The sequence below is a fragment of the Cherax quadricarinatus genome, chromosome 48 (genome assembly GCF_038502225.1).
Source record: "Cherax quadricarinatus isolate ZL_2023a chromosome 48, ASM3850222v1, whole genome shotgun sequence".
Lineage (NCBI taxonomy): Eukaryota > Metazoa > Arthropoda > Malacostraca > Decapoda > Parastacidae > Cherax > Cherax quadricarinatus.
In genome coordinates, this window is record NC_091339.1 from 26,214,933 (window position 1) to 26,240,845 (window position 25,913).

The window sequence follows — 25,913 nt, forward strand, 5'->3', positions numbered from 1 at the left end:
AGACTTAAAAAAATATTTCACATCCAAGTCAGGATCAATTTTTGTGGGCTCAAGACACTCTCATAGCCGGAGGCCTCAAAACACATTTTAGATAAATACTGCAATGAATACAATGCAAATAATTTACTTAAAGCAAATTATCAATATGATTTAGCAGCTTCCGTTTCTCATTTTTTTTACTCGACTAACATTTTTTGGGAGTGTAAAATGTTTTCGGCAGTTTTTGGTACTGTGCTTGATGAACAATCTGCCTCTGGTAGCATCGCTATAGCTCGTCTGTGCCTCCAGCTTCCGCCTTTAGCCCCTGTGTCCTCACTATCAATTACTGTGAATATCTTACATATTGTAATCATGTATCCCCTAGTCTTTTCCAGGGTCGTAAGGTTCAGTATCTTTAATCTTTCCTTATATTGCATGCCCCCTCCGGTCTGGGCCTAGTCTGGTTACAAACCTTTGCACCTTGTCAATCTTCCTAACAAGTTTGATTTGGTGAGGACTCCGCGTTGGTGTGTTTATTCTAACATTTGCATGACATGCATAGTGCACATTACCAAAGAATAGTCAATGTTTATTTTTAGTGTAAATCATTATTACAGATATTAGGGTTTTCTAGGTGTATATTATGGTGCACCTTTCTCACCTACGTTCCAAGAACCTGCATAATAACAAGCAGAAGAGTCCAAGGTATACAACGGTGAGAAATGTGTGAATAACAGTGAGTGAGCAAGTTTTCAGTTAAGCGAATCAGCAAAGAGGGAGAGAGAGAGAGAGAGAGAGAGAGAGAGAGAGAGAGAGAGAGAGAGAGAGAGAGAGAGAGAGAGAGAGAGAGAGAGAGAGAGAGAGAGAGAGAGACGAAGAGAGAGAGAGAGAGAGAGAGAGAGAGAGAGAGAGAGACGAAGAGAGAGAGAGAGAGAGATAGATAGAGAGAGAGAGAGAGAGAGAGAGAGAGAGAGAGAGAGAGAGAGAGAGAGAGAGAAGAGAGAGAGAGAGAGAGAGAGAGAGAGAGAGAGAGAGAGAGAGAGAGAGAGAGAGAGAGAGAGAGAGAGAGAGAGCAGGGGGGATGATGGGTAAGGAGGGTTGAGGGATGGAGGGGAGAGCACTAGCCCAGTGCAGCAATAACGAGTGAAGAGGGTCGGGCCAGACACACACACACTATTGGAAAGACTGATGAGAACAGCCTGGCGGCGCTCTGGCTCCTGTTGGCACAGAGAGAGAGAGAGAGAGAGAGAGAGAGAGAGAGAGAGAGAAGAGAGAGAGAACACATTCCTCACCGGCATTATGTGACAAAGCCTACAGATCAGCCTTGGTTTGGCTTTCGTTGTAGAGAGGCTGCTACTGCTAAGTACAAAGCATGGCGAAGGTATAAGAGACATCCTACCACCTATAACAGGAACTTGCACATGCAAGCCTGTAGGCATATGGGTGATGTTCAAAAGTGGGCCATTGCTAAATGGGAGGTGGACACTAAAAGAAAGTTAGCATCAGGTAGGGTAGGCTCCAAAACCTGGTGGTCCCTGGTCAAGGACAGACAAGGTTATCTGCCTGATGAACTTATTCCACCTCTAAATCGACAGGATGGGACCACCTCTACTAGTAGTCAAGAGAAGGCGGACCTCTTTGCTGAACACTTTGCTACCAAAATGCAAGTTCCTGATCCAGCAAGGGACCCTCCTTGGCTAGCTGCAAGAACTGTGTCAAAACTGTCAGTGGTGACAATAAGGCAGGAGGAGGTGCATTTCTTCTTAAATCACTTGACCAAGAAAAGGCTGTGGGCCCAGACAAGTTGAGCCCAAGATTGTTGAGAAGATGTGCAGACCAGCTAGCAGCACCTCTAACTCGCATCTTTCAGCACTGCCTAGTACAGTGTAAATGGCCCTCTCTATGGAAAGAGGCAAATGTAGTCCCTGTTCACAAAAAGAAGAGCAGAGCAGAAATCAGCAACTACAGACCAGTGTCACTCCTGTCAATCACTGGTAAGATCCTTGAGACAATAATCTCAAGACAAATGACAGATTTTTTTGGCTACCACTCACTACTTTGTGATCGTCAATATGGCTTCAGGAAAGGTTACTCTGCTGCTGATCTGTTGTTAAACCTCTCCACTAAGTGGCACCAGTCACTGGATGAATCCAAAGTCAGCTGTGTGGTAGCACTGGACATTGCTGGCGCTTTCGACCGGGTGTGGCACCAGGGCCTCTTAGCAAAACTTCAAGCACTGGGAATTGCAGGCTCTACGCTATGTCTCCTCAGTGATTACCTTCATGGTAGATCTCTAAGTGTAGTCCTCAATGGAACGGAATCAGCAAGGCATCCTATTGGGGCAAGCGTTCCACAAGGAAGCGTGCTGGGTCCATTGTTATGGAATGTCTACTTCAACGACCTTCTTCATCTCATCCCAGAATCACATGCATATGCAGACGACTGTACACTGACATTCACTTATCCAAGAGAAGAAATGCCAGCTGCTCTAAGCTACATCAATCACCAGCTAAGAGCTGTATCAGCTTGGGGAAATAGATGGCAAGTAACATTTGCACCTGAGAAAACGCAAATGATGATCGTCTCTAGGCACCATGATGGTAATGCTGGTGCAGTAGTAAGGATGAATGGGAGGATGTTGGCACCTGGAGAAGAAGTTGATATCCTTGGGGTGAAATTTGACTCCAAACTAACCATGAAGAACCATGTTGTAAATCTTGCAAACAAGGCAGCCAGGAAGCTTACAGCACTTCGCCGTATCTCGCATCTGCTTGACAGTAGGGGTTGCAAGATCCTGTACGAGGCACAAGTACGCTCACACGAGTATGCTCCACTTTCTTGGTTTGCCTGCGCCCCCTCTCATCTGCGACTGCTTGACAGAGTAGAGAACAGAGCAAGACGTCTCATCTCTCGCCTGGACCCATCCTGGATAGATCTGTCATTTCAGCAGAGCCTTCAACATAGGAGGGATGTGGGTGGCCTTACTGTTATGTACAAGGCCAATATTGTCAAAATACCACACTTGGATCCACTTGAGGACAGCGTGAAACAAGCTTTTATGCCACAAGACGGGCAGAAAGCAGCAACTTCACTGGCTGTACCCTTCTCCAGAACATCACTCCATCTGAGATCATACATACCCAGGATGACTCGAGTATGGAACACATTCGTACAGCATAATGATGTCAACGAGATAAAGTCAGTTGATCAAATGAAAATGCTGGCCCACAGATGGCTCCAACTTCATCCTGTTCCCTACTTGTATGTCTCATAACAATAAAAATGCTTTCAAATGAGCTGATGTAGGTAACAGCTCTTAGCTTGCCAATAAAGTTAGAAATCCTTAACCTGTAATATAGCTGTCAATAAAGCTAGGGATTCTTAACCTTGTCAAACCCTGTGTAAAAAAAAAAAAAGAAGAAAGAGAGAGAGAGAGAGAGAGAGAGAGAGAGAGAGAGAGAGAGAGAGAGAGAGAGAGAGAGAGAGAGAGAGAGAGAGAGAGAGAGAGAGAGAGAGACAGAGAGAGAGAGAGAGAGAGAGAGAGAGACTATATTTACAATGCACATCTGTCAATCACTGGCAAAACTGCTGACACATCATGATTCTATAAAACGTCGCTATGCAGTTGATCTCTTGTTGGACCTCTCCCTCTTGTGCTCCCAGTCACTGCATGATCTGTTACATCTCTATTATGTGGCACCCGCAGTTACTGTGACTGTGGGCGCCAATTTAACCGGGTAATGCTACATTCTTCTGTCAGTATTGTATATCATAAATATTTTGATACATTATTCTGTTAAGTGTAGAAACACTAGGCATTTCTGGTCTCATTGTACACGAAGCGTTAACTTAAAGTTCGGACTCTTAGGGTAGTTCTTAATGTGAAAACCTGTCAAATGGTGCCAGCATACCACAAAGTAATGTGCTTGATCCCTTGTTATGGAAGATGTTGGTTGGTTTATTGGTTTGAGAGGGTAAACTACACGAGGGGCATTAAGGCTGCATGTTACAATCGCCGGTCAGAGATACTTTAATCCCTAACTGAGGGATTAAAGTACATTTTCAACATATATACACAGATACACACCGCTTATGGTATATTGTGACCTTGGGAAGGTGTACTTCAACGGCCTACTAAACGTCATTCATAAAGGCCACCGGTGCCTACGTACGTGACTGCCTTCTACATATTTACTTCTACGAAATAAAAATAAAAACTAGCCTAAAGTGACACTGTCAGTATCGGTAGGAGGAAATAAAGACTGAAAAGGAATACAGGACAAACTCAAACCATTCAAAAGTTCCATGTGCGAGACTTGGGAGTGATGATGTCAGAATATCTTACATTCGGGGATCATAGCAATGTTGCTATGGCTACCGTAAGAAAAATGTTAGTCTGGATAACTAGAACTTTCAAGACAAGAAGTACTGAGCCACTAATGATACTCAAGTCACTTGTTCTTTTCATGCTGGGATACTGCTGTATAATAACAGCCCCTTTTCAAGGAAGGCAAGATTGGTGAGCTAGAAAACATATACAGAACTTTCACTGCCCGTATATATTCAATCAAACAACTGACCTACTGGGAACGCTTGAAATCTCTCAACTGTATTCCTTGGAACGTACGTGAGAAAGGTGCACCATGATATACACCTGTCCTGAAGAACTGGTCCCAAACCTGCACACCGAAATCACTCCATAGGACAAGAGACTTGTTAGACGGTGCAAAGTATTCCCAGCAATCATCTGGGGCTCAACTGGCAAGTGTTAGAGGTCCCTGACTTTTCAACGTCCTCCCTTCGTAGGAAAGGGAAATTACCAACAAACATTCCTGCATTCAAGAAAGAACGTGACACGTTCTGCATATCAGTAATACCAGCTCGGCCGTCGTTCGTATGGTGGACTACATGCGGCCAGTAGTAACCTGGCTGCATGCAGTCTGATAAACCAGGCAGTAAGCCTGGTTTATCAGACCTTGATCCACCGGGAGGCCTGGTTCGAGACTGGGCCGCGGGGGCGTTGACCCCCGGAAACATCCTTCGGGTTTACATCCAGTAGTGTCCCCAAGTACCTGTTCCTCGCCTCTCAAAAAGCCTGTCCCTGTTTACCCTATCAATTCCTCTGAGTATTTTGTATGTTATCACGTATTCACCTCCGTTAGCCTCTCCCCGTTACTTATACCCTTAGCTCTGGAACAAACCTCGTTACATACTTCTGAACTTCCATCCAGTTTCTTAACATTTTTTTTCAAGTGCGAATTCAATACTGGTGTTGCAAATTCCAAAACACAGGCCTGACATATGTTGTATAAATGGTTCGGAATGACTCGTGTGTGTGTGTGTGTGTGTGTGTACTCACCTAATTGTGGTTGTAGGGGTCGATTCATAGCTCCTGAGAGAGAGAGAGAGAGAGAGAGAGAGAGAGAGAGAGAGAGAGAGAGAGAGAGAGAGAGAGAGAGAGAGAGAGAATCACAGTAAATACATTAGAGCGAGAGAGGGAGACAATAAGAGAGGAACAGAGGAGTCATGTCCCCCAAATAATTGCATTTCTTGTGTACCGGTAAATCTCAGCATTGCGTTTTCTGCTTCACTATTTCACCCGCCAGAATCAGTAGCAGAGTTTTTAAATCAGAAAATATCGACTTAGTAACTGAAGTTGAGCACGCCAAGTCTGGTATTTATACACCGAAAACTTCATTGCAAAACTGCGTCACCAGTGTTGCACTGGACCCTGTCCAGTCACGAATAAACTAATAACTTTCTTTTTAATTTTTTTTCTCCTTGTGCTTCTCTGACTGTTCTACCTAGTAACCAACAACTTGTACCAAGAAAATGATTTATATACGTTTTTTATACGTATTTTTATAGGTACATATCCTTAAAAGAGTTGAAAAATATAATGGATTTTGTACAAAAATCTAGAGTAATTTCATCAAGTCATCTAATCCCCTTTTACACACACACACACACACAGGAGCTGTGAATCGACCCCTGCAACCACAAATAGGTGAGTACACACACACACACACACACACACACACATACATATATATATACATACATATATATATATATATATATATATATATATATATATATATATATATATATATATATTATTATTATTATTATTATTATTAAAGATTCACCGGTATTCTCCCGGCCCAGGCCTTTTCCAAGTGGTGGCCCGGCCTTGGCTCCCTCTTTAGGGACTGTCTGAGACCTAAGTCTCCCATGGGAGGAGGCACAAGTACCTCCTCATCTTTGGGACCAACTGTCCCCAGGCCTAGCCACAAGCTAGGCCTCTCTGGTCTGCCATCCCCGCCCCAAGGGGGCAAATGGGAATGACAGTCTTATGAGCTAAAAGCTCGGGCTCAGGCACCTACCCTACCCTAGAAGGGTTAGGCATGGTGTCGTTGATCTGGATCTGGAGGAGGATCTGGTCGATGTATATATATATATATATATATATATATATATATATATATATATATATATATATATATATATATATAATATATATATATATATATATATATATATATATATATATATATATATATATATATATATATATATATATATATATATATATATATATATATATATATATATATATATATATATATACATATATATATACATAAACGCATATATATAAATATATATATATATACACATATATATATATAAACACATATATAATATATATATATATATATATATATATATATATATATATATATATATATATATATATATATTTATTTATTTATTTATTCTTTCCACTAAAAGTGGAAAGAACAAAAAATGTAATGTATATCTACAAAAATCTAAGATTTATTTCACTAAGTCACCTTTCTTCCCACCTTGATACTAGAATATCACAGCTTTTCGTACTGTACACTTAAAATATTAGTGCCTATCGACCACGTAAGAGTTACGCTAAATTAAAGGAGAATTTGAAAATAGTATACTACTTCATCGTCCGTGACAGAGGAGGTAAGGTTAGCTACCGTGCCTGACTGTGTTCAGGCAGGGGAGACTAGCATAAGACCATGACTTATGTAGCAGTTCTTCCATACAGCGTTCACACGTCCAGTATTAAGGCGTCTGCCTTGGCCACCATTTCCATATTGAAGGTGTTGGCTTGCTGGCGCGCGGCTTTGAACGTAATGTGACGTGCCTGTGACCGGTTGCCTGAGTTCTACACTCGCAGTCAGGTATTCCTGTTGACCACCTGATCAACCATGCTGTTGCTGCGCGTGGAACACTGTCGGACAGCGCTTGACACGAGCTAGCGTGTTACTATCTTTCCTTAACTAAGACAAGAAAATGTGTTGCTTAATGACGATCATACTAAGAGTAACTTAACCGTTAAGGGGAAGGGGAAGGGTATGTCATATTGTTGATACAGGATTCTTGATTCAAGAAACTGGAGCTACCCCCTCCTTTCTTGGATCAAACATGATTACATCCCATTTCCCAGAGACTAGATAATATTTCCGGGTTTAGCGACTGTACATAAATATAATAATAATAATAATAATAATAATAATAATAATAATAATAATACACTCAATGTACATTCTATACTCATACAATGAGGGATGGGCGTTTCCCATGCCTTTGCTCCGCGCCTGCACCACCACAGGCCAGGCTGCGAGGCTACAAGAACCTTGGAGACCCATTACAAGTATCCCAGTACACCACACCCACCAGCCCAAAACCAGGAAGGCGGACGGACGGACGGGCAGGGAGGCAGGGTTGTGTTCCACCCACCGTAGAAACATTTTCGGCCCGAGGGGCGAGTTATTGGGCAGCGGAGCGTATTCTTTCACTGAATATACCGCCATAAACAAAGTACAACTGAGCCCAATACGAAGCAAGCAAATGCCACTAACACATCCCTACAAACAAAACACCACTAACACATCCTTACAAACAAAACACCACTAACACATCACTACAAACAAACCACCACTAATACTGAACATATCAATACAAACACCAATAACACGATTAATGTAAATACAAAAAGCATCATTAACACAGAACTACAAACAAAACACTAACGTTTTCAACATACTAAAAACAAAACACTAACTGTTAGTGTTTTGTTTTTAGTGATGTATTAGACATGTTAGTGACTAACACGTCTAATACATCACTACAAACGACACTAACACCTTCAACATATCACTACAAACAAATAAACAACATTAACACATTACAACAAACAGAAAAAAACACATACCATGTAGAAATTCAGGTAATCTAAGGACTACAAAAAACTAACACAATTCCAATGTCTAACGTAAAAAAAAAAAAACACGAAACGCAAACCAATAAATACGCAAATATTCCACATAACACGATGTGCAGGAACTCCCACATTCGCTGAGCAAATCACAGCGCCTAGGTTCGACTCTTGGTTGGGTGAATCAAGTGAGTTCTAACCAGGTGAATTAAAGGTGAATCCTTGGCCGGTGAATCTAAAGGCGAATCCTGGCCAGGTTAATCCAAGACATATGGAGAAAGCAAGATTTATTTACCGATTTTTCGCTCTTCAAGAAACGTCGGTAAATGAAACTTGGAATACTGTCTCCATAAATCTTTGACTCACCCTTCGTTGGCTCCTGCTTGTAATATAAAGATGAGTGTCGAGTGAATGTTAGAGTGAATTGCAAGATTTACGTGTCATCTCACGAAGTTCTGGTGTTCTCTGGACTTGGATGGAATCGATGGGGAAGGGGACGACAGGGTTTCTGGGAGTAAATACTGGGGCTGGGCTTTAAAATGAGCCGAGGTAGGGAAAAGCTCTTAGCCTGCAAAAATGTATAGGGATGTAAATTCCATTCCTACTCCTGTATCCTTCCGGGGTGAGAGTGAAAAAGTATGCTGCAGGCTCAAGGTGGTCCGAGTGAGTGTGGGTGGGGGTGAGGAATGGCGAGTGTGGGCGGGGTGAGGAATGGCGAGTGTGGGCGGGGTGAGGAATGGCGAGTGAGTATGGATGGGGTGAGGAGTGGCGAGTGTGGGCAGGGTGAGGAATGGCGAGTGTGGGTGGGGGTGAGGAATGGCGAGTGTGGGTGGGGGTGAGGACTGGCGAGTGTGGGTGGGGGTGAGGAATGGCGAGTGTGGGTGGGGGTGAGGAATGGCGAGTGTGGGTGGGGGTGAGGAATGGCGAGTGAGTATGGATGGGGTGAGGAGTGGCGAGTGAGTATGGATGGGGTGAGGAGTGGCGAGTGAATGTGGGCGGGGTAAGCAAGAGTGATAAGGGCGTACCCATGATCGTATTGGAGTGAGAGATATGAGAGGAAGTGTAAAATAAATCCAGCGAAAAGCAGGGAAGATATGGACACAGTACGAGAACACTGTATTAATATCCGTGGTCCTTGACTATACAAAACATGCCAGCAGATATCAATAACAATGTAGGAACAAGTCTAGAAGTGAAGAGGTAAGACACATGCAACTCTTAGGCATCTTTATTAGAGAAACGTTTCGCCCACTCTGCCTGCAGGCTTCTTCAGTCGAACACAGAGGTGATTACAATTCTGAAAACAGTATAAGTGGAAAAGTAGATTGAGGTGATCAGTCTCTCAGAGTTGATGGAAGATGGAAAGGTCTCAACTTAAAACAGAGGCATGGAGGTGTAGAAATTCAGAGATCACATGTGAGTGGACCACTAGTGGTAGTAGATCATGTTAAACAAATCTTACCAATACAACAATGTCTTCAATACTTCTAGTGCTAACAACTGTTCAGCATGACTTGGTTCCACTAGTGGGCCCAATCACAGGTCACCTCTCCAAGCTGCTGCGCCTCACTTCCGGGCCCATGCCTCATGCCTCTGGCTTAGGCTAAAAGACTAACCATCTCCCACCAAGGTTAAGGGACTGATTACTTCAAACTGCATCTCCATGTCTACTGTTTCCAATGTGGTCATCACCTCTTTTCTTCACACAAATCAATTTTACAAGCTAAGAGTTGTTATTCTACTTCAAATTTTTTAAATGTTGCACACGTATGTCTTACTCATCAACTTGTCGGTATTGTATACCGTTTATAATATGATACGTACATAAGCATTTGAGAAAACTGGATCACTACCCTCGTCAAGTGCCAGATCAACTAGGCTGTGATGGATACGTGGGTCAGTCAACAGCAACAGCCTGGTTGACAAGGCAAGGCACCAGAAAAGCCTTATCCCAGGCCGAGCTTTGGGAGTAGGAAGATTCTCGAAACCGACTACAGGTATGTCACAGGTAACATGTCACAAAGGGACACTGCCGCCGCCGTCACCACCACCACCTGCACCATCGCCAGCACTCGAAGTAGCAGATGTAGAGTGGGATGTTTCTTTCCATCAGCCACATCGCTGTGCTGGAGTTCTTTGGTCGAGTGCTGACATTGTAAATCACATGGAAGAAAAGCTACATGTCCCCTTGCGTCTAAAATATGCATTAATGTGAATCCGTTAGTGTCGTCGTTGAAACCCCAGGAAACTCCAATGGAACAGATGGCATACTTATATTAAAAACCCATTACATAGGGAAATTATGATAAACATTCCCTCATGCTATATTCAAACAATTAAGATATTCACACAAACTGGCATAACTGATGCCTAGTGTAGGACCGGGCCGCGAAAGCGATGACCTGAATCGACTACAGGCAAGCAGAATGCCTCACTCGAATATAACTACTCTACCTTAAGTTCTTGACAGAAAATAAGTACATTTTACACATTACTGATTAAAAGTCAACATATTTGCATGTTATAAATATTTTTACACGTACAAAAGCAGGCAGGTAAATACGTTTCATTTAAATATACTGCTTCGCCTCATTGATTAGCGTAAATGCAACACCTTTTAAATTCGACCATGTGCATTAATCACATTGTTGGGTGTAGAATAAATACACTCAGTTATAAAATTTACTACATAAAGATAAAAGTTTCGCTTGAGGTGTGGGGCTTGATGATTCAGTGTGGCGGCTCAGAGTAACAAAAGCTTGATGAATCACTTTCTGACAGTAGCAACTGCCTAGTGGATCAGGAATTAAGAGTGGGGACGACTTGGTGGATCACGAGCTAAGAATAGCAACAGCCTGGTAGATCAAAATGCGCATCACTAATGGGTTGTACTTCAGAATTTATATATATTTTATAAAACCCCATTTCGATTACGCTAAATGCGTTTGAAAATATACAGAGAAGGATGACAAAGTTGATCAAATGTATCAGAAACTTCTACGAAGATATACCGAAGGCACTGAATTTGCAGTCTCTTGAAAGACGTAGTATTATGCAGTGACTATGATTGAAGTGTTCAAATGGAAAACAGGAATAAATAAAAGGGATATAAATAACGTGCTCAAAGTATCCAACCAAAACAGAACTCACAGCAATGGAGTAAAGCTGGACAAATTTTAATTTGGAAAGAATATAGGGAAGTATTGGTTTGGCAATAACTGAGCTGTGGATGAGCCACTGAGGTGAAAACTTTGGGCAGCTTTAGATAAAGGTTGGAAGGTTATATGAGTGGGTGTGGTTGGGTGTGAGTTTGATCTGTCTAGTACGTATTGGTAAATAGATTTACTGCAGTGTTCATTCTTAGATGCTTATATTCTTATACCGTGAAAAAACCGTACCAGCCACCATTCTCTCTACACCACATGAGGGTAGTTGCTATCATCACTCTATAGTCTACACACCACATGAAGGTAGCAGTTACCTTCACTCTACATCACATGAAGACAGCAGCTATCATTACTGTACAGTCCACACACCACATGTAAGTAGTCGCTACCGTCACTCTCCACATAACAGGAAGGTAGCAGCTACCACAGCTCTCCACACCACATTATACGAAGGTAAAACGCTATGCAGCACCATCACCATCCGAAATACATATATAAAAAAAATAAAGTTCTTCCAGAATATTAAATGCTAAAGATTCCTGGATGTTACAAGGTCTTTCCCACCTGCTCCCATCAAGGGAGGTTCCTTGATGCTGGTGAGGAGCTCTTGATCTGTGGAACTGGATCTGTGCTCCAGTTCCCTGAATTAAACCTGAATACCTTCCATCCCCCCACAGGTGCTGTATAATCCTGCGGGTTTAGCGCTTCCCCATTGATTATAATAATAATAATACTTTCCCACCTAAATCTGCGTCGAGTCCGTTATAAGGGTCACTAAAAGATTTCCTGTTTACCGGCGTTGGAGAGAAGAAACACCATGGTATCAATAAAATTCAATACCACTAACTCGCACCAGTGACTTGAAAAAGTTTTTTACCAGTGTCGCGTTGGTAGCTATGTCTCCTCACATTCCCAGCAGCTTCCACTGACCCACCAACCCAGTCGAACCGATGCTCAGTTGGTGGGTTTCCAATAATGAAACGAGCTAACAGTTTTCGCAACAAACATAATTCCGCCCTGGAAAATTGCATGCACTTCAGTATAAAATACATTATGCCCGGCTGCACTTAGATACCTATAACAAACACACTACTTCTTTTGACAAGCATGACGTGTACAACCTCTCCCGGCGCTCAACATGGCTGGCTTGTATTCAGATATTTTCCCAAACAGCCACACATTGTTCGATGCATTTTTTTTTATTTAGTTACTGTCAGATTTTCAAGATTAGTAATACACAGAATAAACATTCGAAAACTAGGAGTCAGCACAATACATAGTTCTATATGTAAAATATTAAAATATTTATATAACTGGCATATGTATATATATAGGAAGAGCAGCTGGAGGAGATTCATAATCTTCGATATACTGCACCAATGTATTCATATTTGTGTTTTCTGTCAACGTATTCTGTCTGTTAATAAAGTTCATATAAAATATAAAGTATAGGGGGTGGTAGGAGAAAATATTCAAACATCTCCGGGGAGAACCTTGAGTTTTCCCTGAGGTACGTTTATTGTCTTCTCTGAGGATGAGGATCCCCAGTAAAGTCCTTGAAGTGGTACCTCGATATATATATATATATATATATATATATATATATATATATATATATATATGCCAGAAGGGTGCTTTACATATATATATATATATATATATATATATATATATATATATATGTATATATATGTATATATATATATATATATATATATATATATATATATATATATATATATATATATATATATATATATATATATATATATAAAATGTCGTGCCGAATAGGTAAAACTCGTCAATTAGCAAGAACTCATTTAAAATTAAGTCCTTTATAAAAAATTTCTTATACCTTTAAAGATATATTTTTTCATTTATGTTGATGTAAAAGTTAATAATTTTGTACCAAAAGAACCTTAGAAAGCTTACCTAACCTTATTATAATAAGTGCAATTTAATTTAACCTAATCCAACTAAACATATTCTCGATATGTTAACAATAATTTAATAATAAACAAACACAATGAAATATATTTTTTTCTCATTAGGGGCAGGCAGGCAAAATACCCCCAATGAAAAGTAGGGGCGCCATTGGTACACTAAGAGAAAACACCATAAGTGCCTGGGGCACAAGACTGTTCAACAGCCTCTCACCATGCATAAGGATAATTACCAATAGGCCCCTGGCTGCCTTCAAGAGGGAGCTGGACAGATATTTAAAGCCGGTGCCGGATCAGCCGGGCTGTGGTTCTTACGTTGGACTACGTGCGGCCAGCAGTAACAGCCTGGTTGATCAGGCCCTGATCCACCGGGAGGCCTGGTCATGGACCGGACCGCGGGGGCGTTGATCCCCGTAATACCCTCCAGGAGAAATTAAAAGGTTTCTCCATATTCGCACAGGAAAGCAGCGTATGTCATTGTGATGAAAACATCCTACGTGATTTAATTAAGCTGCTATTAAATTAAGAGAGTTACCCTCCATTTGGGTTCAGAGCATCGGTAATTTTTATCAATATTTGTGTGTTTTTTACAAAAGAAATATTTGCTGAAGTAACATTATTGCAAGAGCTTCCCCCACATCTTCGTTTGGGAAATGTGCATCCAAGAATAGCTAAACTCCGAAAATAAGAAGAAAATACTGGTTCTGACGTTGCCTTATCTAATCAAACTACTTTAATCTGTTCCATCCACCAGCCTATACACTTAAATCAGACCGCAGAAATTTGCGGTGTGAATACCAGAGTTTAAGCTTTTACCATCCGCTAATACTCCCCGATGCGCTTTTTGTGAGCTAAAAATACAATTCCACTTTACTGACTCATTCTCGCCTAAATACTGTACATCCACAACGACGCCGTCTGGGATCACCATACAAAGCTTACAATTACGTGAACAAAAAATATATCTGTCACACTATTCCCCAGGTAAAATACGACAAATATTTAAACTCAAGGTGAGTGGTGATAGCAAAAAAAGATGAGAGTGAACTACCATCTAGGCAAAAAGCTTAGGAAAACACGTTATCTGTTCCCCACACACCGTTCTTAGTATCTCGCTGTCGTGCTTATCATGAATTTCAAATCCCTCATCTTGCCACGGGATCAGGGGATTCCAATTCAATTACCATCTTTCTGTTCGGCCATAATTAGGAAAACTCGGAAGGTAAACATATCCTCAGGATGTGTGATGACAGTTATAATGATAGTGTGAGGATTCAGGTCACAATCGCCCACGCACAAGTGCCACCCCTCATCCTCTTCCTTCCTCACCGACACACACAAAAAAATAATTTTACATGGGAAAGTAGCGAGTGCTATAAACATAATGAAATTTTACAAATTTACATGATGTATTAAACGCTGAAGATAGGGTACCGCGAGATTAACTTCCCTCCTGTAACTACAAATAGGTTATTACATGCATGCTAACTAACAAGGAATGTTGACAGTAGTATTGATTGATACACTCGAGGCTGAGAAAGTCTTGTCTAGAAATAAAATGAAATATACGAGAACAGTATTAAGAAAGTGGAATGCCCTAGTGGCGGAGGTAATGGATACATCCGATAAATCCTATGCTGAGGGATACATCACACCAGCACGGTTCAGGGAATGTAGCTGCATCCCCCACACACATGTGAGCCGGCACACGCACACAAGTGCTAGGAACGGCTATACGTGAGTACGGACAGCAGTTGCGATATTACGTGAAAATTATGAAATAAAAACAGGCTAGAACCAAAACTGCTTCACAGCCACACAAGAGGGAGCTGGACAGATACCTGAAGTCAGTGCCGAATCAGCCGGGCTGTGGTTCGTACGTTGGACTAAGTGCGGCCAGCAGTAACAGCCTAGTTGATCAGGCCCTGATGTCCCGGGAGGCCTGGTCGTGGACCGGGCCGTGGCGGCGTTGATCCCCGGAATACCCTCCAGGTAGAAGGACAATGCCTTTTAAGAGCCGAGTAATAAGATTTAAGCAGGAAGGATAAACAATCGCATAAGACGATACAAAGCACTAAATAGAAAATTCATCGGAATATTGGAAGAAAAAAAAAAAAGTTGCTAATAAATATAGGAATCAGAACAGAGCAACCCTCCCCCCACAAGAGACATTCACGCAACTATTCCACAGGACCTGAAAGCATATCTCCGGGAGTACTGAAGCAGAACCGTTTACGGTATGAGCCCAATCACCTGGAGAGTATTCGGAGGGCCAACGCCGCCGCAGCCCGCTCCTACACAAAGCCTCCAGGTCGGTGGTCTGATCAACCTGGCTGTTGATGACAGCCGCATGAAGTCCAACGTATGCATCACAACCAAGCTGATCAGGGAATGACTTGAACTTATTAAGTTCTCGAAGACAGCCAGGGGTCTGTTGGTAATCCCCTTGTGTATGAAGGGAGGGTATTGTAGTCTTGATCCATTCATACTGGCAAAGAGCTTCAACGTGATGATAGAAACAGGGGAAATGGGTAGCCTGCAGCTTCCTGAATTGCAATAAAAGCCCTTAATTAACAGGCTTAACAGTTCACAAACGGGCAAAATTATTTACAAACATTATCTCTCAGTTCGCAAGATTCAAGCCTGCGCACTCTGCATCAAAGTATACATTACTTTTGCCACTCTGGGATCAGGTTGTGTGGCAAAAGTACTGTGTATTTTAATGCAGAATGCGCAGGTACACAATACCTGCGCACTCTGCATTAAAATACAGTGTGCAAGTTCGAATCCTGCTGTGGACTGAGAGATAATGTTTGATGTGTGTGTGTGTGTGTACTCACCTATTTGTGGTTGCAGGGGTCGAGACTCACCTCCTGGCCCCGCCTCTTCACTGATCGCTACTAGGTCCTTTCTCTCCCTGCTCCATGAGCTTTATCATACCTCGTTTTCTATGTATGGTTCCTGCCTCCACTACATCGCTTGCCAAACTATTCCACTTCCTGACAACTCTATGGCTAAAGAAATACTTCCTAACATCTCTTTGACTCATGAGTCTTCAACTTCCAATTATGACTCCTTGTTTCTGTGTCCCATTTCTGGAACATCCTGTCTGTCTCTTGTCAATTCCTCGCAGTATTTTGTATGTCGTTATCATGTCTCCCTTAACCCTCCTGTCCTCCAGTGTCGTCAGGCCAATTTCCCTTAACCTATCTTCGTAGGACATTCTGCTTAGCTCTAGAACTAGCCTTGTTGCAAACCATTGCACTTTCTCTAATTTCTTGACGTGCTTGACCAGGTGTGGGTTCCAAATTGGTGTTACATACTCCAGTATGGGCCTGACGTACACAGTGTACAGAGTCTTGAACGATTCCTTACTGAGGTATCGGAATGCTATTCTCAGGTTTGCCAGGCGCCCATATGCTGCAGCAGTTATCTGGTTGATGTGCGCTTCAGGAGATGTGCTCGGTATTATACTCACTCCAAGATCCTTTTCCTTGAGTCAGATTTGTAGTCTTTGGCCACCTAGCATGTACTCTGTCTGCGGTCTTCTTTGCCCATCCCCGATCTTCATGACTTTGCATTTGGCGGAGTTAAATCCAAGGAGCCAGTCGCTCGACCAAGCTTCCAACCTGTCCACGTCTCTTTGTAGTCCTGCTTGGTCCTCATCTGATTTAATTATCCTCATTAATTTCACATCATCTGCAAACAGGGACACTTCTAAGTATATCTCTTCCGTCATGTCATTCACATATACCAAAAAAAAAAAAAAATAGCACTGGTCCTAGGACTGACCCCAGTAGAACCCCGCTCGTCACAGGCACCCACTGTGATAACTCGTCACGTTCCATGACTCGCTGTTGACTCCCTATCAGGTATTCTCTGATCCATTGCAGTGCCCTTCCTGTTATATGTGCCTGATCCTCTAGCTTTTGCACTAATCTCTTCTAAGGAACTGTGTCGAAGGCCTTCTTGCAGTCCAAGAATATGTAATCTACCCACCTCTCTCTCTAGTGTCTTACTTCCGTTACCTTGTCATAAAACTCCAGTAGGTTTTTGATAGGACTTGCCTTCCATGAATCCGTGCAGGTTGTCGTTTATAAGCTTGCTCCGTTCTAGGTGCTCCACCACTCTCCTGATAATCTTCTCCATGACTTTGCATACTATACACGTCAGTGACACTGGTTCAGTGCCTCGTTTCTGTCTCCTTTCTTAAAAACGGGGACTACATTTGCCGTCTTCCATACCTCAGGTAGTTGCCCAGTTTCAATGGATGTGTTGAAAACTGTTGTTAGTGGCACACACAGCATCTTTGCTCCCTCTCTAAGGACCCACAGAGAGATGTCCAATCCCACTGCCTTTGAGGTATCAAGGTCACTCAGCAGCTTCACCTCCTCTGTTTCTACTGTAAATACTTCCTTAAATCTCATGTTGAGCTAATCACATACTTCTTGGTCGTTTCTTAAGAGCTCCCCCACCTTCTTTCCTCAGTTTGATTACCTGGTCTTTGACCGCTGTCTTCCTCCTGGTGTGGCTATACAACAGCTTCGGGTCAAACTTGACTTTCGATGCTATGTCGTTTTCATACTGTCGCTGTGCATACTCGTTTCTGGCTCTTCGATTGATTTTTTTATTTTCCTGGGTCCTTTGTGTTCTGTACTTTTTCCATTCTCTAGTGCACTTTGTTTTTGCCGCTGTACACCTTTGGGTAAACCAAGGGCTCGTTCTGGTCTTCCCATTAATTCTGTTGCCCTTGAGAACAAAGCTTTCCTCTGCCTTCTTGCATTTTGTTGCTACGTGTACTCACTCACCTAGTTGTACTCACCTAGTTGAGGTTGCGGGGGTCGAGTCCGAGCTCCTGGCCCCGCCTCTTCACTGATCGCTACTAGGTCACTCTCCCTGAGCCGTGAGCTTTATCATATCTCTGCTTAAAGCTATGTATGGATCCTGCCTCCACTACATCGCTTCCCAAACTATTCCACTTACTGACTACTCTGTGGCTGAAGAAACACTTCCTAACATCCCTGTGATTCATCTGTGTCTTCAGCTTCCAACTGTGTCCCCTTGTTACTGTGTCCAATCTCTGGAACATCCTGTCTTTGTCCACCTTGTCAATTCCTCTCAGTATTTTGTATGTCGTTATCATGTCCCCCCTATCTCTCCTGTCCTCCAGTGTCGTCAGGTTGATTTCCCTTAACCTCTCCTCGTAGGACATACCTCTTAGCTCTGGGACTAGTCTTGTTGCAAACCTTTGCACTTTCTCTAGTTTCTTCACGTGCTTGGCTAGGTGTGGGTTCCAAACTGGTGCCGCATACTCCAATATGGGCCTAACATACACGGTGTACAGGGTCCTGAATGATTCCTTATTAAGATGTCGGAATGCTGTTCTGAGGTTTGCTAGGCGCCCATATGCTGCAGCAGTTATTTGGTTGATGTGCGCTTCAGGAGATGTGCCTGGTGTTATACTCACCCCAAGATCTTTTTCCTTGAGTGAGGTTTGTAGTCTCTGACCCCCTAGACTGTACTCCGTCTGCGGCCTTCTTTGCCCTTCCCCAATCTTCATGACTTTGCACTTGTGTGTGTGTGAACATAAAAATTTCAAACATGCTAACAAAATGAATATCAGATCATAAATATGAATTATGATACCCTCACTGGCAGATAGAATTTAAAGAGCAAATATGAATAGAAAAAAGGAACACTGCAATAGAACCAATGGTCCTATTGCAATGCAATATATATTATACAATACTGTATACATTCTGCTTAAATCTAATTCAAGCAGAAAATCTTACCTTCAAACAAATATAAGGATGCTGCTTCTTATTTGGATAAATACTTTTCCAACCATTTATGCTGAAAAGGCATGGCTGCAAAAAAAAAAAAAAAAACCCGCTTACATTCTGGCTAACTAAACCGGTTCGAGGTGTCCTTGTAGTACGCCCCCCCCCCCCACCTGCCCTCGCTTGTGTGCTTTATAAAACTTTGGGTGATAGATGGATGAAGGCCGCACTGGCACCGTTGAGCAATCTGGAATATTCGTACATTTTAGATTTTAGATTTTACCCCGAGTTTAGTGGGGCACCGCTTAGACTATACTTATCGCTATTAAGATAGTGCATATCACCACGAATAGCTGATGCACCATTGGCGATATTAACACTTATGTACTAACTCACATTTGATACTAAATTTACCTCCATGTAAGCAATATGTTGGATATGTTAGAAAAGGTGCTGTCAGTTCCATGTGATCCAACTTGCCCAGCCTCATTATTTTGCATACAGGGCATTGTTTAGACTTCGCAGAACAAGCTAAATACTTAAAAACATTTATCTAAGAACGAAAGAGACTTGAACTTAAGAGCTCTGGGACGAAGTACGCAGTACTATATGGCATGGTGTGTATAGTACTGCGCAGTTTGTCCCAACCCTCATAGATTCGAGTCTCCTCAGTGTTGGAAGTTGTTTGCCGGTATGGTCCCGGCCCGGGTCTTTTCCAAGTCTCCCCCGGTCTGAGATAAATGTTTGTAGATATAGGGCTTTATAAAATGGTGAGCTTCTGAGAGGCCCAAGAGCATCACTGCCCCATACCTCCACCATCACAGGAAGTTAGTACAGCGCGTCTCGCTCGACTGGTCACCCTGACCATCCTCAGACACTGTGGGAAGGACTGCCCATCCTGTGGCCCACACACTGGGCGGGCTGCCCGCCTTGCGGCCCACACAGTGAAAAGGGTTGGCCTCTCTGCGGCCCCCATACACTGTGGGCAAGGCTGCCCAACCAACCCCCACGACTCACACTGTGGGCAAGGCTACTCATCCGGCAGCCTACTCGCACAATATGAACAGAGCTGCCTACCCAGTGGACAGAATTACCCTCCCCGCGGCCCACACACGCTATATACCTCCCTTTTGTTCCTACCATGACCACAGAAGCGCCTTCCACAATGACGTTAGGCTCTCCCAGTCTCATCAGAGCACTACCCAACCCTCTTCTCGCGCCTCACTGCACAATAAATGCGATATTGCCGATCATCTATCACAAAGAATATCGTAGTATTTCATAAATGGTGCACTTCAAAGACACCGGCTATGTAAAAGCAAAACAATTTCATTAAAACATTAGAGCACGCAATAATCCAGGCACAAACATTACAAACCCTAAAGATCAACTATAAAGCATTTTGTCCATATGTGTATATATATATTATATATATATATATATATATATATATATATATATATATATATATATATATATATATATATATATATAAATATAAATATAATATATATATATAAATATATATAATATAAATATATATATATATATATATATATATATATATATATATATATATATATATATATATATATATATATATATATATATATATATATATAATATATATAATATATAATATACTGGTCCGACTGATCAGACTTACTGACCGCCGCCACCTGCAGTCCAACGTATGCCGTTCAGGAACTATTTTGAGGAACCCGTCGAGTTCCCTCTTGACGACAGCTAGGGATTTATTGGTAATCTTCCTTATGCATGGAGGATGAGTGTTGAAGTCATGATCCCTTAACACTTATTGACTTCTCAGTGTACTCATCGTTTCCTGCATTTCATTGGAGGTATCCTGCACCGTCTACCAAGCCTCTTGCATTCGTTAGTAATTTAGGTGTGTAGGTTTGGAAACCAATCCCTCCAGCATCTTCCAGGTGTAGATTATGATTTATCTTTCTCGTCTGCGTTCTATGAAGCTCGAGACTTCAAGCACTCTTGGTAATTTGGGTGAAAGTTTTCTTTTTGGGGGACACCCTACATGCCATAATTTATATTTTTAAATGTAAGATTGTCTTATGTAGTGTTGGTAAAAGCCGCAGGGAATGAGAAACTCCAGCTGCCGCAAAACTATTAGCTGCTTCTTCCTTAGAGTAAGTCATTTACTCAGAATTGCACTATACATTGTATATTAAATTAAATTTTAATATTAAAAGCCAAAAGTTGCATATACGTATCTATAATAATAATTATTATTAACTGTAGTAATAGCAGGGGCAGCAGTGGTAATAGTAGTCATATAAACATAGGGAATCGCTAAACTGTAGGGGGTCTACAGCCCCTGGAGAATGGGAGATATGAGATTCAATCGAAAGAAAGGGAAGAGGATTCAAATTCTTTGGATCAAAGAGTCTCTATAATTTTTCAAAAGCATTTAAATTATTTTGTGATTGTAGTATTTGAATTAATAACCGTGAAAAAACTGTTCCACTAGGTACAGTACTTGCCCTCATCCTCATTTCTGACACAAACGGGTAAATCATAATATTATATCTTCCTTTAAAATTATAACGGGCTTGTTTGGTAGCTGTAGAGCGGGTAGTTAAATGATATACTTCTTCGGAGGCTTCTTAGTTTATTGTTAAGTCGTTGTGGGTTACACAGGCTTGTGTGTTTGTGCCCATGGCCCGGGCAGGGCCATGCCCACGAGAGAGAGCTGGGAGTACTTGTGTCTTGATGCCAGGCCGCTGTGTGAGTGAGAGCGAGGCAAGTCTGGGCATACTGAAGTGGCAAGGCCTATAGATGGCAGCACTTGAGTGGCGCGAAATATGAACTAAGCTGGCAGACAGCATGGGCTGTCTGTGCAGACAGTACAGGCTGTCTACATACGCTCGGCCACCTACCGCGCGTCGTCCCGACGCGACAATACTGGTAGTAAAAGAAACTCGGTCTCTCTCTCGTAGGAACAGGGCACAGAACACAAAATAAAAACATATATACATATGGACATGAAAAAAAAAACTTCCTACAGGGAGGGAAGAAAAAAACGTGGGGTGTGCTAAACATCGTGGTCATAGGCAGTGAGCGTCGAAGGGCATCACTGCACGCCTTCCTGCGTCTGGACAGATACTGCAACACGGGAGACATCGCTGCGGCTGAGCTGTGACGTAACAGGGTACGGTCTCCTCTGGAACGGTGAAGCAGACATCGTAGGAGTCGCTGCAGGTTTTCACTCAACCTGGGGCACGACATGCTGGTGCCCTCGAGTGAGGCGTCGACAAAACTCGGCAACTGGGCAGGACTTCTGGCAAGCGACTCAGGAGGACACTTCTCGACTGGTACTGTCGCTGGGCTGTCACTGCCGGCGAGCGTGGAGCGAGTCGTGGCAGAGACGACTGGGGGAAACATCTGGAAGTCGTAACATCATACACCAGACTGCAGTGAGCGAGCTAGCAGTCAAAGTGACATCATCTTTGTGCAGGCTGCTCACTGAAGTTTGTGACACGAGGCTGACACAGCGCCTGCCGACAGGGCTGGCTGCGGCTTGACGAGTATCATCTCTCGACAGGTGGAGTTATAGCAGAGGTTAGTCTAAGCGTCCCCAGACTTGTTTCTCTACATATAACTGCACTCTGAAGGTCTGGAGGTGAAGTGAAACAAATCTCGATGGGAATCGTAGCAGGTACGATTCTACAGAACATCACGAGCGACGAGCATAAAAGCTTTCTGTACAAGGGGGCTCATACGCTCAGGGCTGAGTAATCAGCTGTCAAACACACTGGTCACGGGTGACTTAGTGGTACAACTCAAGGGTCTGACCACAGACCTCACTGGACACACGGAAAACTTACAAACACACCGCTGTACATACGGTACAACATGGCTTAACTAGCAAATGATGCTTTTCTGCGCATAAAACTGACTAAGACATACTAAAATGTGAGAACACTGACTGAGAGGAATTAATTAACACACGACATATATTTTCTCTCAATCTTCTCGACAATACTGAAATAATTACTAGAACACTCGATGTGACATCATGTGATGTCAGGCGTGATGTCGCAAGGTGACGTCAGCAGCAGTGACGTCAACAGACATCTCGAGGTGACGTCAGGCAGACATCGTGAGGTGACGTCAGCAGACATCGTGACGTCAGCAGACATCTCGAGGTGCAGACATCGTGAGGTGACGTCAGCAGACATCTCGAGGTACGTCAGGCAGACATCGTGACGTCATGAAGTCGGGCAGCATCGTGGGTGGCGTCGATGTGATGCGGGCAGCAGACCACAGCATGAGGCCTGGGACATCTGGTAACTCACGTGGCTTTGTAGGTCTACATGACATCGGCCACACCCAACGTGGTGTCGATCCACGTGGTGTCGTGATCTACGTGGGATGCTGATCCACGCAGCTTCGAGTGGCCTCGGGCACTCGGATACACAGCACTGGCAAAGAATTCACACGAAAAACAGCAGAAAACACAGCAGAGGGAGAGATGGCGTGGTGGTGTATGGTAGTGTGGTGGCGAGGAGCGTGGGTGAGTGTACGGCGAGGGAGGATCTGGCAACTTCCTCCTCTCAAACCCAAAACACGGCGAAACGCACACTGGACGCAGAAATCACCACAAAACTCACCTCTGGCTCGCTGAAACAGCTGTGCTGAGCTGAACAACAACAGCAACATACAAGTGACGCTGAACACGTGACTTGAGAAACAGCGTGGGGTCACTGGGACGCCACTTACAATTCTCGTAGAATTTCGATAAATTTCGGCTGGATCCTGCTTGTACCTGTGTCTGGATGCTCAAACGTGCAGACACGACATCAGGATAACTCGTTGAGAGACGGATGCTTCTTGTGTAGGGTGATGAAATGAAGGTGACTTCATACCTCTCCTTCCTCTCTCCAGGGTAAACACAACGCTGCGAAGCACCGCTGTCACCATTTATAACGGGCTTGTTTGGTAGCTGTAGAGCGGGTAGTTAAATGATATACTTCTTCGGAGGCTTCTTAGTTTATTGTTAAGTCGTTGTGGGTTACACAGGCTTGTGTGTTTGTGCCCATGGCCCGGGCAGGGCCATGCCCACGAGAGAGAGCTGGGAGTACTTGTGTCTTGATGCCAGGCCGCTGTGTGAGTGAGAGCGAGGCAAGTCTGGGCATACTGAAGTGGCAAGGCCTATAGATGGCAGCACTTGAGTGGCGCGAAATATGAACTAAGCTGGCAGACAGCATGGGCTGTCTGTGCAGACAGTACAGGCTGTCTACAAAATAAATACTTCTCCAAGGCGGCGCGTAAGAATTCCTGCTATAAGGCATTTATTGTGAATTAAAAGAGAAATGATCACTGTTAGCCGGTAAGTCATTGAAGGGTAGCTTAAAAATAGGTTAAATAAATACATAAGTGAAAATGGGTAAGTGTGAGTAAGACATGTCTAGAATGGGCCAATAGACCTATTGCATTTTTTATTATTGCTATAACATTATGGATAAGGACTTGCCTTGTTTGGGTCAATAGGCCTGCTACAGTACTCTCCATTCTTGTTCTTATTACGTAGGCCTATGGCAGTGCTCCTCTAGTATTGTATGGTGTATGGTCAAGTAAAGAATTCCAGGATGTTACCCACCATCATAAGAACATAAGAACATAAGAACATAAGAACGAAGGAACACTGCAGAAGGCCCACTGGCCCATGCGAGGCAGGTCCAAGTCCCTACCGGCTTAAGCCAATGCACCCAACCTAGTCAGGTCAGGTCACACTGACTTAAGGGAGGAACACGGCAACCGACCTGTTAGCACAAGCTATCAGGTCTAACTCACACCCACCCACATCTACTCATGTATTTATCCAACCTATTTTTAAAGCTACACAACGTTCTGGCCTCTATAACGGTACTTGGGAGTTTGTTCCACTCATCCACAACTCTATTACCAAACCAGTACTTTCCTATATCCCTCCTGAATCTGAATTTTTCCAACTTAAAACCATTGCTGCGAGTCCTGTCTAGGCTAGATATTATCAGCACACTATTTACATCCCCTTTATTTATTCCTGTCTTCCACTTATAAACCTCAATCATATCCCCCCTAATTCTACGTCTTTCTAGAGAGTGCAGTTTCAGGGCCCTTAGTCTATCCTCATAGGGAAGGTTTCTGATACATGGGATCATCTTTGTCATCCTCCTTTGTACATTTTCCAGAGAATTTATATCCATTCTGTAATACGGTGACCAAAACTGTGCAGCATAATCTAAATGAGGCCTAACCAAGGATGTATAGAGTTGAAGAACAACCTGAGGACTCCTATTATTTATGCTTCTTGATATGAAGCCAAGGATTCTATTAGCTTTATTGCGAACACTTATGCACTGTTGTCTTGGTTTCAGATTACTGCTAACCAGAACTCCTAAATCTTTTTCGCAATCCGTAATATTAAGATCTACATTATTTAGTTTATATGTGGCATGGTTATTGTCCTGTCCAACATTTAGAACTTTGCATTTGTCTATATTAAACTGCATCTGCCACTTCTCCGACCACTGCATCAGTCTATTCAAATCTTCCTGGAGTGCTCGAATGTCCTCGTCAGAATGAATTCGACGGCCTATTTTGGTGTCATCGGCAAACTTGCCGATGTCGCTCTTTATGCCCTCATCTATGTCGTTTATGTAGATTGTGAACAGCAGGGGGCCCAACACTGACCCCTGTGGAACACCGCTCGTGACGCTTCCCCACTCTGATTTCTCCCCATTTATGCAAACTCTCTGCTGCCTAT

The 25,913-nt window shown here is 42.9% G+C and overlaps 1 protein-coding gene across 31 annotated transcripts in view; it reads right to left on the bottom strand.

The window, feature by feature from the left end:
* Positions 1-25,913, bottom strand: part of LOC128696092 (collagen alpha chain CG42342) — a 672,233-nt gene that overhangs the window by 643,889 nt on the left and 2,431 nt on the right. The gene's annotated exons all lie outside the window — the stretch shown is intronic.